Here is a 14514-nt window from a genome sequence, read left to right on the forward strand (position 1 = left end):
GATCAGTCAGTCCTGCACTGAACAATTGGGTAAAATACAGGGGGCATCTCTAAGATGCCCTCTGTGCATTTTTTAATACATCTAACACTGGCATCAGTGTGGGTTTATTATTCTGAGAAGTTTGGTGCCAAACTTCCCAGTATTCAGTGTAGCCATTATGGAGCTGTGGAGTTCGTTTTTGACAAACTCCCAGACCATATACTTAATATGGCCACAACTGTACTTACAATGTCTAAGAATAGACTTAGACACTGCAGGGGCATATTGCTCATGCAGCTATGCCCTCACCTGTGGTATAGTGCACCCTGCCTTAGGGCTGTAAGGCCTGCTAGAGGGGTGACTTAACTATGCCACAGGCAGTATTTTGTGTGCATGGCATCCTGAGGGGGATGCCATGTCGACTTTGCCTTTTTCTCCCCACCAACACACACAATCTGCAATGGCAGTGTGCATGTGTTACGTGAGGGGTCCCTTAGGGTGGCACAACATATGCTGCAGCCCTTTGGGACCTTCCCTGGTCAGAGGGCCCTTAGTACCAATGGTACCTTTTACAAGGGACTTATCTGTGTGCCAGGGGTGTGCCAATTGTGGTAACAACGGTACATTTTAGGTGAAAGAACACTGGTGCTGGGGCCTGGTTAGCAGGATCCCAGCACACTTCTCAGTCAAGTCAGCATCAGTATCAGGCAAAAAGTGGGGGGGTAATTGCAACAGGGAGCCATTTCCTTACACAAGCCCCCCCAGCCCACAGGCCAGGAGACTCAGCCAAAGCTGGGAGAGTCTTCCTAGTCTGTCAGGCGAGAGGAAGAATAGATGAAATAGGCTGGTTTGTTGCAGAGCCTACTCTGCCTAACATCCTCCTGTTCAGGTCATTCCCTCTGGGGAACTGACCCACTTCCACAGTGATAGGACCTAATCTGAATTGCCTCTTGTCTGTGCTTTTAATGTCTTTACCAATTCTCTCTATTTTGGGGCTAGAGGTATCCACCTCTGCTAATCTTATCTTAGCCAGGGTCACCCCTAGCTTACCCAAAGAGGTTACTCAGAGCTGAGTAACCCCACCATGACCAACAGGGTCAGGGGGCCTAACTTGCTATTTGGCATGGGGTCAGAGCACCATGCCAAGGATAGTGCATCCATAAAGGCTAAAACCCAGCAGAGGCCACTGACAGCTGTCAGTGCCCAGAACCACACCTTTAGCTCTTCACCTACAAGGGAAGGAGCTAAGTTACAGGCTTCTTTGGGTTCAGGGTGCCTGTCTGCTGTGTAAGAGTGGGGGGTTACTACATCTTGTAGTAAACACCCTCATTCCACTCTTTCTTCTGTTAACTGAGGAGCCACCCACTCAGGTGTAACAGTTGCCTGACTAGCCAGGACTTCTTGTGGGCCAGGTTGGACTTTACCAGTGCCATTTTTGGAGTTCTCCCCTACTGGAGCAGAATCTTCTTGGCTTGCTGGAACCTTGGCTAAAGGTTGTCCACCCTTCCTACTCTGTTTTCTTTTCTTTTTCTTCTGGACCCTACTTGCCGTTACTGCAGGGGTAGCAACTCCAGAATCCTTGGGAGAGGAATGGCACTGGAACAGTTCCTCTCTTGGGCTCTGACTAACCTCTGGGTATTCATTTCCAAGGAAACAATCAAGGGGGATGTCTGTACTGACTACCACCCTTCTCCATCTAAAAGTCCCACCCAATTCTAATGGCACAAAAGCCACAGGCCTATCAGTGACCCTGTCTGGGCTAACTCTTACTCTGGCAGTCTCACCTGGGATGTAATGGTTTGAGAACACCAGCCTGTCATGCACAATAGTGTGACTGGCACAAGTGTCTCTCAGGGCAGTGGCTGAGATTCCATTCACCAGTAGGTGCTGGAAGTGTCTACTTCCCTCTGGAATCTCCAACTCACCTGTTGGGCCCTTTTTCCAGTTGAATGCTATGAAGACCTCCTCATCTGAGGAGTCATCCCCAATGGCTACACTGGTCACCCCTGGGATTTTGCTAGGGGGTTTGTTTTTGGGACAAGAAGAGTCCTTGGTGTGGTGCCCTGTCTGCCTACAGTATTGGCACCATGCCTTAGTGGCATCCCAGTTCTTACCCTGGTACCCACCTTTGTTTTGGGTTGTGTCTTGGGGACCACCCACCTGGTCTGGTTTTTGGTGGCCTACAGAGGACTCTTTTTCTTTATTTCTAGTGTCACCCACTTTCTCCTGGGGAGGCTTTGTAACCCCTTTCTTTTGGTCACCCCCAGTGGAAATGTTGGTTACCCTAGTCTTGACACAGTGGTCTGCCTTCTTTCCCAATTTTTGGGGAGAAATTGGACCTAGGTCTACCAGATACTGATGCAACTTTTCATTGAAGCAGTTACTTAAAATGTGTTCTTTCATAAACAAATTATAAAGCCCAACATAGTCATGCACTTCATTTCCAGTTACCCAACCATCCAGTGTTTTCACTGACTAATCTACAAAATAAATCCAGGTCTGGCTCGAGGTTTTTTTAGCCCCCCTGAACCTAATGCTGTACTCCTCAGTGGAGAATCCAAAGCCCTCAGTCAGGGTAGCCTTCATGAAGTCATAGGATTCTGCATCTTTACCAGAGAGTGTGAGGAGTCTATCCCTACACTTTCCAGTGAAAACTTCCCAAAGGAGAGCTCCCCAGTGAGATCTGTTTACTTTTCTGGTTGCACAAGCCCTCTCAAAAGCTGTGAACCATTTGGTGATATCATCACCATCTTCATATTTTGTTACAATCCTTTGGGGATTTTTAGGATGTCAGTATTCTTTCTGACCCTATTTAAGTTGCTGCCACCATTGATGGGAGCTAAACCCATCTCTTTCCTTTCCCTTTCTATGGCTAGGAGCTGCTTCTCCAAAGCCAATCTTTTGGCCATCCTGGCTAACAGGAGTTCCTCTTCATTGAGGCTGCCCTCAATGCTTTCGGAGGTACTGGTCTCCCCTGTGGAAGAACCAGTCTCTCTGACTATGATTTGAGGAGACAGGGGTTGAGGGACCCTGTTCTCCCTACTTAGGACAGGAGGGGGGAAGTCATCCTCCTGTTCACTAATCTCCCCATCTGAAGGATTATCCTCAGAGGGGTGGTCCCTTTTGAACTCTGCCAAAAGCTCCTGGAGCTGTACTTTGGTAGAGTTGGACCCAGTTTTTATCTTTTTGATTTTGTAGAGAGTCCTTTACTCTGACATCCTAAGATGCAGGTAAGGGGTGAGGTTGAGCTCCACCACCATGCAGTAGACATTATTTCTCTAAAAGTTGTAATACTTTTTAAGAATCTAAATCTATCTCTAGAACTTAGTCCAAACTTTTACAAAACTTTTAAACTCTAAAAGAAATGCTAAAAAAGATTAACACAAGGCCCTAGCAGGACTTTTAAAAATTTAGAAAAATAGCTCAAATTTCAAAAATCAGTTTCTAATGACAATTTTTGGAATTTAGTTGTGTGATCAGGTATTGGCTGAGTAGTCCAGCAAATGCAAAGTCTTGTACCCCTCCGCTGATGCACCAATGTAGGAAGTTGGCTCTGTATGTACTATTTCAAAGTAAGAAATAGCATGCACAGAGTCCAAGGGTTCCCCTTAGAGGTAAGATAGTGGCAAAAAGAGATAATTCTAATGCTATATTTTGTGGTAGTGTGGTCGAGCAGTAGGCTTATCAGAGGGTAGTGTTAAGCATTTGTTGTACACACACAGGCAATAAATGGGGAACACACACTCAAAGACAATTCCAGGCCAATAGGTTTTTATATGGAAAAATACCTTTTCTTAGTTTATTTTAAGAACCACAGGTTCAGGATTTACAAACAATACTTTAAATGAAAGGTATTTCACTCAGGTATCTTAGGAACTTTGAATCATCACAATAGCATGTACAGTTTTGGCAAAAATGGCAATAAGCTATTTTAAAAAAGGACACTGCATAAATCAACAGTTCCTAGGGGAGGTAAGTAATTGTTAGTTTCACAGGTAAGTAAAGCACTTACAGGGTTCAAAGTTGTGTCCAAGGTAGCCCACCATTGGGGGTTCAGGGCAACCCCAAAGTTACCACACCAGCAGCTCAGGGCTTCCCAGGTGCAGAGGTCAAAGTGGTGCCCAAAACGGATAGGCTTCAATGGAGATAGGGGTGCCCCAGTTCTAGTCTGCCAGCAGGTAAGTACCCGTGACTTCGGACAGCAAACCAGGGGGGGGTTTGTAGGGCACCGGGGGGGACACAAGTCAGCACAGAAAGTACACCCTCAGCGGCACAGGGGCGGCCGGGTGCAAAGTGCAAACAGGCGTCTAGTTCGCAATAGGTTTCAATGAGACCCAGGGGTCTCTTCAGCGATGCAGGCAGGCAAGGGGGGGGGGGCTCCTCGGGGTAGCCACCACCTGGGCTAGGAAGAGGGCCACCTGGGGGTCGCTCCTGCACTGGAGGTCAGATCCTTCAGGTCCTGGGGGCTGCGGGTGCAGTGGGTTTACCAGGCGTTGGGTTCTTTGAAGCAGGCAGTCGCGGTCAGGGGGAGCCTCTGGATTCCCTCTGCAGGCGTTGCTGTGGGGACTCAGAGGGGTCAACTCTGGCTACTCACGGACTCGCAGTCGCCAGAGAGTCCTCCCTGTAGAGTTAGTTTTCCACAGGTCCAGCCGGGGGCGTCGGGTGCAGAGTGGAAAGTCTCACGCTTCCGGCGGGAAACGTGTGGTCTTTAAAAGTTGCTTCTTTGTTGCAAAGTTGCAGTTTCTTTGGAACAGGGCCGCTGTCCTCGGGAGTTCTTGGTCCTTTTAGATGCAGGGTAGTCCTCTGAGGCTTCAGAGGTCGCTGGACCCTGGGGGACGCGTCGCTGTTGCAGTTTTTCTTGAAGTGGGGAGACAGGCCGGTAGGGCTGGGGCCAAAGCAGTTGGTGTCTCCGTCTTCTCTGCAGGGCTTCAGGTCAGCAGTCCTTCTTCATCTTCAGGTTGCAAGAATCTAGTTTCCTAGGTTCTGGGGAGCCCCTAAATACTGAATTTAGGGGTGTGTTTAGGTCTGGGAGGGCAGTAGCCAATGGCTACTGTCCTTGAGGATGGCTACACCCTCTTTGTGCTTCCTCCCTGAGGGGGGGGGGCACATCCCTATTCCTATTGGGGGAATCCTCCAAAATCAAGATGGAGGATTTCTAAAGGCAGGGGTCACCTCAGCTCAGGACACCTTAGGGGCTCCTTGTTTTTATCATTATCTCCACTGGACTTGCCGCCAAAAGTGGGGGCTCTGTCCAGGGGGGCGGGCATCTCCACTAGCTGGAGTGCCCTGGGGCATTGTAACGCGAAGCCTGAGCCTTTGAGGCTCACTGCTAGGTGTTACAGTTCCTGCAGGGGGGAGGTGTGAAGCACCTCCACCCAGAGCAGGCTTTTGTTTCTGTCCTCAGAGAGCACAAAGGCCCTCACCACATGGGGTCAGAAACTCGTCTCTCAGCAGCAGGCTGGCACAGATCAGTCAGTCCTGCACTGAACAATTGGGTAAAATACAGGGGGCATCTCTAAGATGCCCTCTGTGCATTTTTTAATACATCTAACACTGGCATCAGTGTGGGTTTATTATTCTGAGAAGTTTGGTGCCAAACTTCCCAGTATTCAGTGTAGCCATTATGGAGCTGTGGAGTTCGTTTTTGACAAACTCCCAGACCATATACTTAATATGGCCACAACTGTACTTACAATGTCTAAGAATAGACTTAGACACTGCAGGGGCATATTGCTCATGCAGCTATGCCCTCACCTGTGGTATAGTGCACCCTGCCTTAGGGCTGTAAGGCCTGCTAGAGGGGTGACTTAACTATGCCACAGGCAGTATTTTGTGTGCATGGCATCCTGAGGGGGATGCCATGTCGACTTTGCCTTTTTCTCCCCACCAACACACACAATCTGCAATGGCAGTGTGCATGTGTTACGTGAGGGGTCCCTTAGGGTGGCACAACATATGCTGCAGCCCTTTGGGACCTTCCCTGGTCAGAGGGCCCTTAGTACCAATGGTACCTTTTACAAGGGACTTATCTGTGTGCCAGGGGTGTGCCAATTGTGGTAACAACGGTACATTTTAGGTGAAAGAACACTGGTGCTGGGGCCTGGTTAGCAGGATCCCAGCACACTTCTCAGTCAAGTCAGCATCAGTATCAGGCAAAAAGTGGGGAGTAATTGCAACAGGGAGCCATTTCTTTACACAAGCCCCCCCAGCCCACAGGCCAGGAGACTCAGCCAAAGCTGGGAGAGTCTTCCTAGTCTGTCAGGCGAGAGGAAGAATAGAGGAAATAGGCTGGTTTGTTGCAGAGCCTACTCTGCCTAACATCCTCCTGTTCAGGTCATTCCCTCTGGGGAACTGACCCACTTCCACAGTGATAGGACCTAATCTGAATTGCCTCTTGTCTGTGCTTTTAATGTCTTTACCAATTCTCTCTATTTTGGGGCTAGAGGTATCCACCTCTGCTAATCTTATCTTAGCCAGGGTCACTCCTAGCTTACCCAAAGAGGTTACCCAGAGCTGGAGTAACCCCACCATGACCAACAGGTTCAGGGGGCCTAACTTGCTATTTGGCATGGGGTCAGAGCACCATGCCAAGGATAGTGCATCAATAAAGGCTAAAACCCAGCAGAGGCCACTGACAGCTGTCAGTGCCCAGAACCACACCTTTAGCTCTTCACCTACAAGGGAAGGAGCTAAGTTACAGGCTTCTTTGGGTTCAGGGTGCCTGTCTGCTGTGTAAGAGTGGGGGGTTACTACATCTTGTAGTAAACACCCTTATTCCACTCTTTCTTCTGTTAACTGAGGAGCCACCCACTCAGGTGTAACAGTTGCCTGACTAGCCAGGACTTCTTGTGGGCCAGGTTGGACTTTACCAGTGCCATTTTTGGAGTTCTCCCCTACTGGAGCAGAATCTTCTTGGCTTGCTGGAACCTTGGCTAAAGGTTGTACACCCTTCCTACTCTGTTTTCTTTTCTTTTTCTTCTAGGGCCTACTTGCCGTTACTGCAGGGGTAGCAACTCCAGAATCCTTGGGAGAGGAATGGCACTGGAACAGTTCCTCTCTTGGGCTCTGACTAACCTCTGGGTATTCATTTCCAAGGAAACAATCAAGGGGGATGTCTGTACTGACTACCACCCTTCTCCATCTAAAAGTCCCACCCAATTCTAATGGCACAAAAGCCACAGGCCTATCAGTGACCCTGTCTGGGCTAACTCTTACTCTGGCAGTCTCACCTGGGATGTAATGGTTTGAGAACACCAGCCTGTCATGCACAATAGTGTGACTGGCACAAGTGTCTCTCAGGGCAGTGGCTGAGATTCCATTCACCAGTAGGTGCTGGAAGTGTCTACTTCCCTCTGGAATCTCCAACTCACCTGTTGGGCCCTTTTTCCAGTTGAATGCTATGAAGACCTCCTCATCTGAGGAGTCATCCCCAATGGCTACACTGGTCACCCCTGGGATTTTGCTAGGGGGTTTGTTTTTGGGACAAGAAGTGTCCTTGGTGTGGTGCCCTGTCTGCCTACAGTATTGGCACCATGCCTTAGTGGCATCCCAGTTCTTACCCTGGTACCCACCTTTGTTTTGGGTTGTGTCTTGGGGACCACCCACCTGGTCTGGTTTTTGGTGGCCTACAGAGGACTCTTTTTCTTTATTTCTAGTGTCACCCACTTTCTCCTGGGGAGGCTTTGTAACCCCTTTCTTTTGGTCACCCCCAGTGGAAATGTTGGTTACCCTAGTCTTGACACAGTGGTCTGCCTTCTTTCCCAATTTTTGGGGAGAAATTGGACCTAGGGCTACCAGATACTGATGCAACTTTTCATTGAAGCAGTTACTTAAAATGTGTTCTTTCATAAACAAATTATAAAGCCCAACATAGTCATGCACTTCATTTCCAGTTACCCAACCATCCAGTGTTTTCACTGACTAATCTACAAAATAAATCCAGGTCTGGCTCGAGGTTTTTTTAGCCCCCCTGAACCTAATGCTGTACTCCTCAGTGGAGAATCCAAAGCCCTCAGTCAGGGTAGCCTTCATGAAGTCATAGGATTCTGCATCTTTACCAGAGAGTGTGAGGAGTCTATCCCTACACTTTCCAGTGAAAACTTCCCAAAGGAGAGCTCCCCAGTGAGATCTGTTTACTTTTCTGGTTGCACAAGCCCTCTCAAAAGCTGTGAACCATTTGGTGATATCATCACCATCTTCATATTTTGTTACAATCCTTTGGGGATTTTTAGGATGTCAGTATTCTTTCTGACCCTATTTAAGTTGCTGCCACCATTGATGGGAGCTAAACCCATCTCTTTTCTTTCCCTTTCTATGGCTAGGAGCTGCTTCTCCAAAGCCAATCTTTTGGCCATCCTGGCTAACAGGAGTTCCTCTTCATTGAGGCTGCCCTCAATACTTTCAGAGGTACTGGTCTCCCCTGTGGAAGAACCAGTCTCTCTGACTATGATTTGAGGAGACAGGGGTTGAGGGACCCTGTTCTCCCTACTTAGGACAGGAGGGGGGAAGTCATCCTCCTGTTCACTAATCTCCCCATCTGAAGGATTATCCTCAGAGGGGTGGTCCCTTTTGAACTCTGCCAAAAGCTCCTGGAGCTGTACTTTGGTAGAGTTGGACCCAGTTTTTATCTTTTTGATTTTGTAGAGAGTCCTTTACTCTGACATCCTAAGATGCAGGTAAGGGGTGAGGTTGAGCTCCACCACCATGCAGTAGACATTATTTCTCTAAAAGTTGTAATACTTTTTAAGAATCTAAAACTATCTCTAGAACTTAGTCCAAACTTTTACAAAACTTTTAAACTCTAAAAGAAATGCTAAAAAAGATTAACACAAGGCCCTAGCAGGACTTTTAAAAATTTAGAAAAATAGCTCAAATTTCAAAAATCAGTTTCTAATGACAATTTTTGGAATTTAGTCGTGTGATCAGGTATTGGCTGAGTAGTCCAGCAAATGCAAAGTCTTGTACCCCACCGCTGATGCACCAATGTAGGAAGTTGGCTCTGTATGTACTATTTCAAAGTAAGAAATAGCATGCACAGAGTCCAAGGGTTCCCCTTAGAGGTAAGATAGTGGCAAAAAGAGATAATTCTAATGCTATATTTTGTGGTAGTGTGGTCGAGCAGTAGGCTTATCAGAGGGTAGTGTTAAGCATTTGTTGTACACACACAGGCAATAAATGGGGAACACAAACTCAAAGACAATTCCAGGCCAATAGGTTTTTATATGGAAAAATACCTTTTCTTAGTTTATTTTAAGAACCACAGGTTCAGGATTTACAAACAATACTTTAAATGAAAGGTATTTCACTCAGGTATCTTAGGAACTTTGAATCATCACAATAGCATGTACAGTTTTGGCAAAAATGGCAATAAGCTATTTTAAAAAAGGACACTGCATAAATCAACAGTTCCTAGGGGAGGTAAGTAATTGTTAGTTTCACAGGTAAGTAAAGCACTTACAGGGTTCAAAGTTGTGTCCAAGGTAGCCCACCATTGGGGGTTCAGGGCAACCCCAAAGTTACCACACCAGCAGCTCAGGGCTTCCCAGGTGCAGAGGTCAAAGTGGTGCCCAAAACGGATAGGCTTCAATGGAGATAGGGGTGCCCCAGTTCTAGTCTGCCAGCAGGTAAGTACCCGTGACTTCGGACAGCAAACCAGGGGGGGGGTTTGTAGGACACCGGGGGGGACACAAGTCAGCACAGAAAGTACACCCTCAGCGGCACAGGGGCGGCCGGGTGCAGAGTGCAAACAGGCGTCTGGTTCGCAATAGGTTTCAATGAGACCCAGGGGTCTCTTCAGCGATGCAGGCAGGCAAGGGGGGGGGCTCCTCGGGGTAGCCACCACCTGGGCTAGGAAGAGGGCCACCTGGGGGTCACTCCTGCACTGGAGGTCAGATCCTTCAGGTCCTGGGGGCTGCGGGTGCAGTGGGTTTACCAGGCGTTGGGTTCTTTGAAGCAGGCAGTCGCGGTCAGGGGGAGCCTCTGGATTCCCTCTGCAGGCGTTGCTGTTGGTCTCAGGGGGGTCAACTCTGGCTACTCACGGGCTCGCAGTCGCCAGAGAGTCCTCCCTGTAGAGTTCGTTTTCCGCAGGTCGAGCCGGGGGCGTCGGGTGCAGAGTGGAAAGTCTCACGCTTCCGGCGGGAAACGTGTGGTCTTTAAAAGTTGCTTCTTTGTTGCAAAGTTGCAGTTTCTTTGAAACAGGGCCGCTGTCCTCGGGAGTTCTTGGTCCTTTTAGATGCAGGATAGTCCTCTGAGGCTTCAGAGGTCGCTGGACCCTGGGGGACGCGTCGCTGTTGCAGTTTTTCTTGAAGTGGGGAGACAGGCCGGTAGGACTGGGGCCAAAGCAGTTGGTGTCTCCGTCTTCTCTGCAGGGCTTCAGGTCAGCGGTCCTTCTTCATCTTCACGTTGCAAGAATCTAGTTTCCTAGGTTCTGGGGAGCCCCTAAATACTGAATTTAGGGGTGTGTTTAGGTCTGGGAGGGCAGTAGCCAATGGCTACTGTCCTTGAGGATGGCTACACCCTCTTTGTGCTTCCTCCCTGAGGGGAGGGGGGCACATCCATATTCTTATTGGGGGAATCCTCCAAAATCAAGATGGAGGATTTTTAAAGGCAGGGGTCACCTCAGCTCAGGACACCTTAGGGGCTCCTTGTTTTTATCATTATCTCCCCTGGACTTGCCGCCAAAAGTGTGGGCTGTGTCCAGGGGGCGGGCATCTCCACTAGCTGGAGTGCCCTGGGGCATTGTAACACAAAGCCTGAGCCTTTGAGGCTCACTGCTAGGTGTTACAGTTCCTGCAGGGGGGAGGTGTGAAGCACCTCCACCCAGAGCAGGCTTTTGTTTCTGTCCTCAGAGAGCACAAAGGCCCTCACCACATGGGGTAAGAAACTCATCTCTCAGCAGCAGGCTGGCACAGATCAGTCAGTCCTGCACTGAACAATTGGGTAAAATACAGGGGGCTTCTCTAAGATGCCCTCTGTGTGCATTTTTTAATAAATCCAACACTGGCATCAGTGTGGGTTTATTATTCTGGGAAGTTTGGTACCAAACGTACCAGTATTCAGTGTAGCCATTATGGAGCTGTGGAGTTCGTTTTTGACAAACTCCCAGACCATATACTTAATATGGCCAAAACTGTACTTACAATGTCTAAGAATAGACTTAGACACTGTAGGGGCATATTGCTCATGCAGCTATGCCCTCACCTGTGGTATAGTGCACCCTGCCTTAGGGCTGTAAGGCCTGCTAGAGGGGTGACTTAACTATGCCACAGGCAGTATTTTGCGTACATGGCATCCTGAGGGGGATGCCATGTCGACTTTGCCTTTTTCTCCCCACCAACACACACAATCTGCAATGGCAGTGTGCATGTGTTAGGTGAGGGGTCCCTTAGGGTGGCACAACATATGCTGCAGCCCTTTGGGACCTTCCCTGGTCATAGGGCCCTTAGTACCACTGGTACCTTTTACAAGGGACTTATCTGTGTGCCAGGGGTGTGCCAATTGTGGAAACAATGGTACATTTTAGGTGAAAGAACACTGGTGCTGGGGCCTGGTTAACAGGGTCCCAGCACACTTCTCAGTCAAGAAGGCATCAATATCAGGCATCAATATCAGGCAAAACGTTGCGTAATTGCAACAGGGAGTCATTTCCTTACAGTAAGAGAATCATTTGGCTCTCTATAGCCAGTTGGCAGCCTGGGGACCCCTGTCAAAAATATATGAGCACCTTCCCTTCTCCAACCATATCTCCCCCTTAAATTGTGGGTCTGTATTGGTCTCGTTTGGCCAGAAGATGGAACTCTAGGGGAACAGGAACACACACCCAAAGCTTCCCCATGGTCCTTGTTAGAAGCTGTTTGGCAAATGATACTTGGATCCCGCACCTCAGGGATATATTCATGATTGTTTACATCTAATTTGGAAACTCGCCTGTTAGTAGCCGGTGCGGCCAGACAGATCGGCCTATCATTTGCTGCTTTACTTCCAGATCTAGCCCTGAACCCTTTACACGGAGGAGAGGTGGTTACTTTATCACCAGTATTAGGCGTAGTTGTTATACTTGGTCCCACAATCGATTCGAGCTTATGATCAGCCTCCCTGGATGGTTTACAGTTACATGCGGCCCTCTGTTCAGTGAGTCCCGAAAGTTTGTTAAAAATTGTTACCAACAGGAGCTTTAAATCATCCAACTTCTGAGAGATGGTTATCAAAGACTCCATTACTCCCCGACTTCTCGCCCTGATACCCTTCATCATGTTCATCTAGAGCTGAAACTTGGGGGCATTCTAGACTTTCACTATTTAGAGACAGAACCGAAAATCTATTTGAACAGGGAACGTCAGTGGAAGTTAGGCTCTTACGGCTTGGAGATAAAAAGTCCTCAACTTGAGTGCGTTCAGCAGATTCCGCTTGCGAAGAACGTCTCTTCAAGGGTGAAGGAATTACATCCTGAGTTTTTGGGGGAGGGTGAAGATCCACCTTTATATCCAATCTGGGGGTCTGTACTTTTTTCTTAAAAAGATCAAGGATCTTTTTAGGCAAGGGGATATCAGGGTTGGGGAGGGACCCCTCAATATTGCCTCAACCTCCTCAAACAATGAGTCAATAGTTTTGAATCCGTTCCTACTAATAGTGGGGCGACCATCCGCATTCCCAGTAGACCAATTTTTATGTTTCTTAATCCCAGAATGGGGCACTGAAATATCATCAGCCTTCCGCTTCCCCATATCGTGTTCAGTGACCAGATTTGGAATAAGTGTAAAAGAGTGTGATAGATATTCAATCAATAAATATCACAAACCAACCTATAGGTCTCCTTACTTTCTTGGCGCTTGCCTTCCAGTTCAATGGTGCTGGCCCAGCCCAGTCTCCTACAGGCGATGACGGGCCCATCTTGGCCCGGTCTTGGCCCCGGCACGTCCCGCGCCGCGGAGATGCCAGCCCCAGATAAGGACGTTGGTACGCTTAGGGTGCTGGGGGCCGTAGTCCTCTTCCCCCTTCTGCAGCCTGGTCTGGCCTTGATGAAAGGCGTGTCCCGCTCCGCGGAGATGCCAGCCCCGGAAAGAAGGTGACGGTGTGCTTAGGGTGCTGGGTGCCGTAGTCCTCTTACCCCTTCTACAGCCTGGTCTGGCCTTGATGAAAGACGTGTGCCGCGCCGCGGAGATGCCGGCCCCAGATAAGGGCGTTGGTGCGCTGAGGGAAATGGGGGGCCATAGTCAATTCGCAGAACACGTCAGCAAAACACAATCAAACGGTGCACAGGAATTCTTGTTGGGACAACACTGAGCAACGTCCTTCGGCGTCCTCCCATTTAGTCTCCACACCAAATGCCAAGTTCACCTCTTCAGGCCTCCGTATCAGCAGTCCAATACAAACAATATTTCTTTCTCTAGCTAATAAGAATCCTGATAATAGGCCTAAAGACTTTCATCAATAGATCCATTATGACGGTCTGAGATAGTAGTCTGTGCCTCTGCAACAGGGGCTTGCCCTCAACTTGGACGACACCACCAAGACTTTGATGCTGATAGCACAACGGTTCGCAGATGTGTCTTCGAACTCCACGTGCTCGGCTTCGAGCTCCCGCTGCAGTTTTTCTCTCAAGCTCTCCGCACTTGACGCATTTATTCCCGTGAACTCTGAACCCAGCTCTCGGAAGTTCTGCGTATCGGTTCCACGCCTTTGTTGCCTCACTCGCCCACAGAAGCGCGCACCATGTCCACAGGGGAGGCCGGACTCACCGAGACCGACAGGGGAACCAATGCCAAGACCCCCCCGTGGAGGTCGTGCACGACCAGGACACCCAGTGGGGGCCCCCGCAACCTCAGCCTCAGCTGCAGGGTGACAGTGGGCGACTGTGGGCGTCATCACCTGGGCCGGCGAGGGCCCGTCCAAGAAGTCGGCCAAGCAGAAAGCTGCAAAAGCCGCCTCGGAGGTGCTGAGGCCACGGGCCCCCGCCTTTGACGCCAGAGGAAGAGTAGCGGCTGCCGAGCTGCCTCCCAACCTGGAGGGACCCCCGCAGGAGCTGTACACGAGCAGGGGGTGGCGGCCTCCGCAGTACACGGAGCTGGAGGGGAAGCATACGGTGAGTAGGAGACTCCGGCACTTTACATATTGATTTTGTGGATGGCACTATGTTTTGATATGACTGGTGGACTTCTCAGCTACTACCTTCAGTTTCACCTGCGCATCTGAAGTTTACAGGTACCTCATTACTCCATGATGGTCTTCCATTGATAGACTTGTTTGCTTCCCCATTGAATGCTCTTTTTCCATTTTTCTGCATGGCGGTTGTATTTCTAGAAGCTCGGGTAATGGATGCTTTAATTATTCCAAGGCCACAGGGCCTGTTTTATGCCTTCCCTTCATTTCCCCTCCTTCAGAGGGTGCTCCTAAGGTTTTGGAGGTATAACAATGCAATCCTTCTGATACCTCCTTACTGTTCGTGAAGACAGTGGATCCCCTATTATCTCAGTTGGTGGTGGAACTCCCTCGTCCTCTGCCACTCCCTCCAAGTCCTCTGCAATATCCAACCTTGTG

The sequence above is a fragment of the Pleurodeles waltl genome, chromosome 10 (assembly GCF_031143425.1).
Source record: "Pleurodeles waltl isolate 20211129_DDA chromosome 10, aPleWal1.hap1.20221129, whole genome shotgun sequence".
Taxonomy (NCBI): Eukaryota; Metazoa; Chordata; class Amphibia; order Caudata; family Salamandridae; genus Pleurodeles; species Pleurodeles waltl.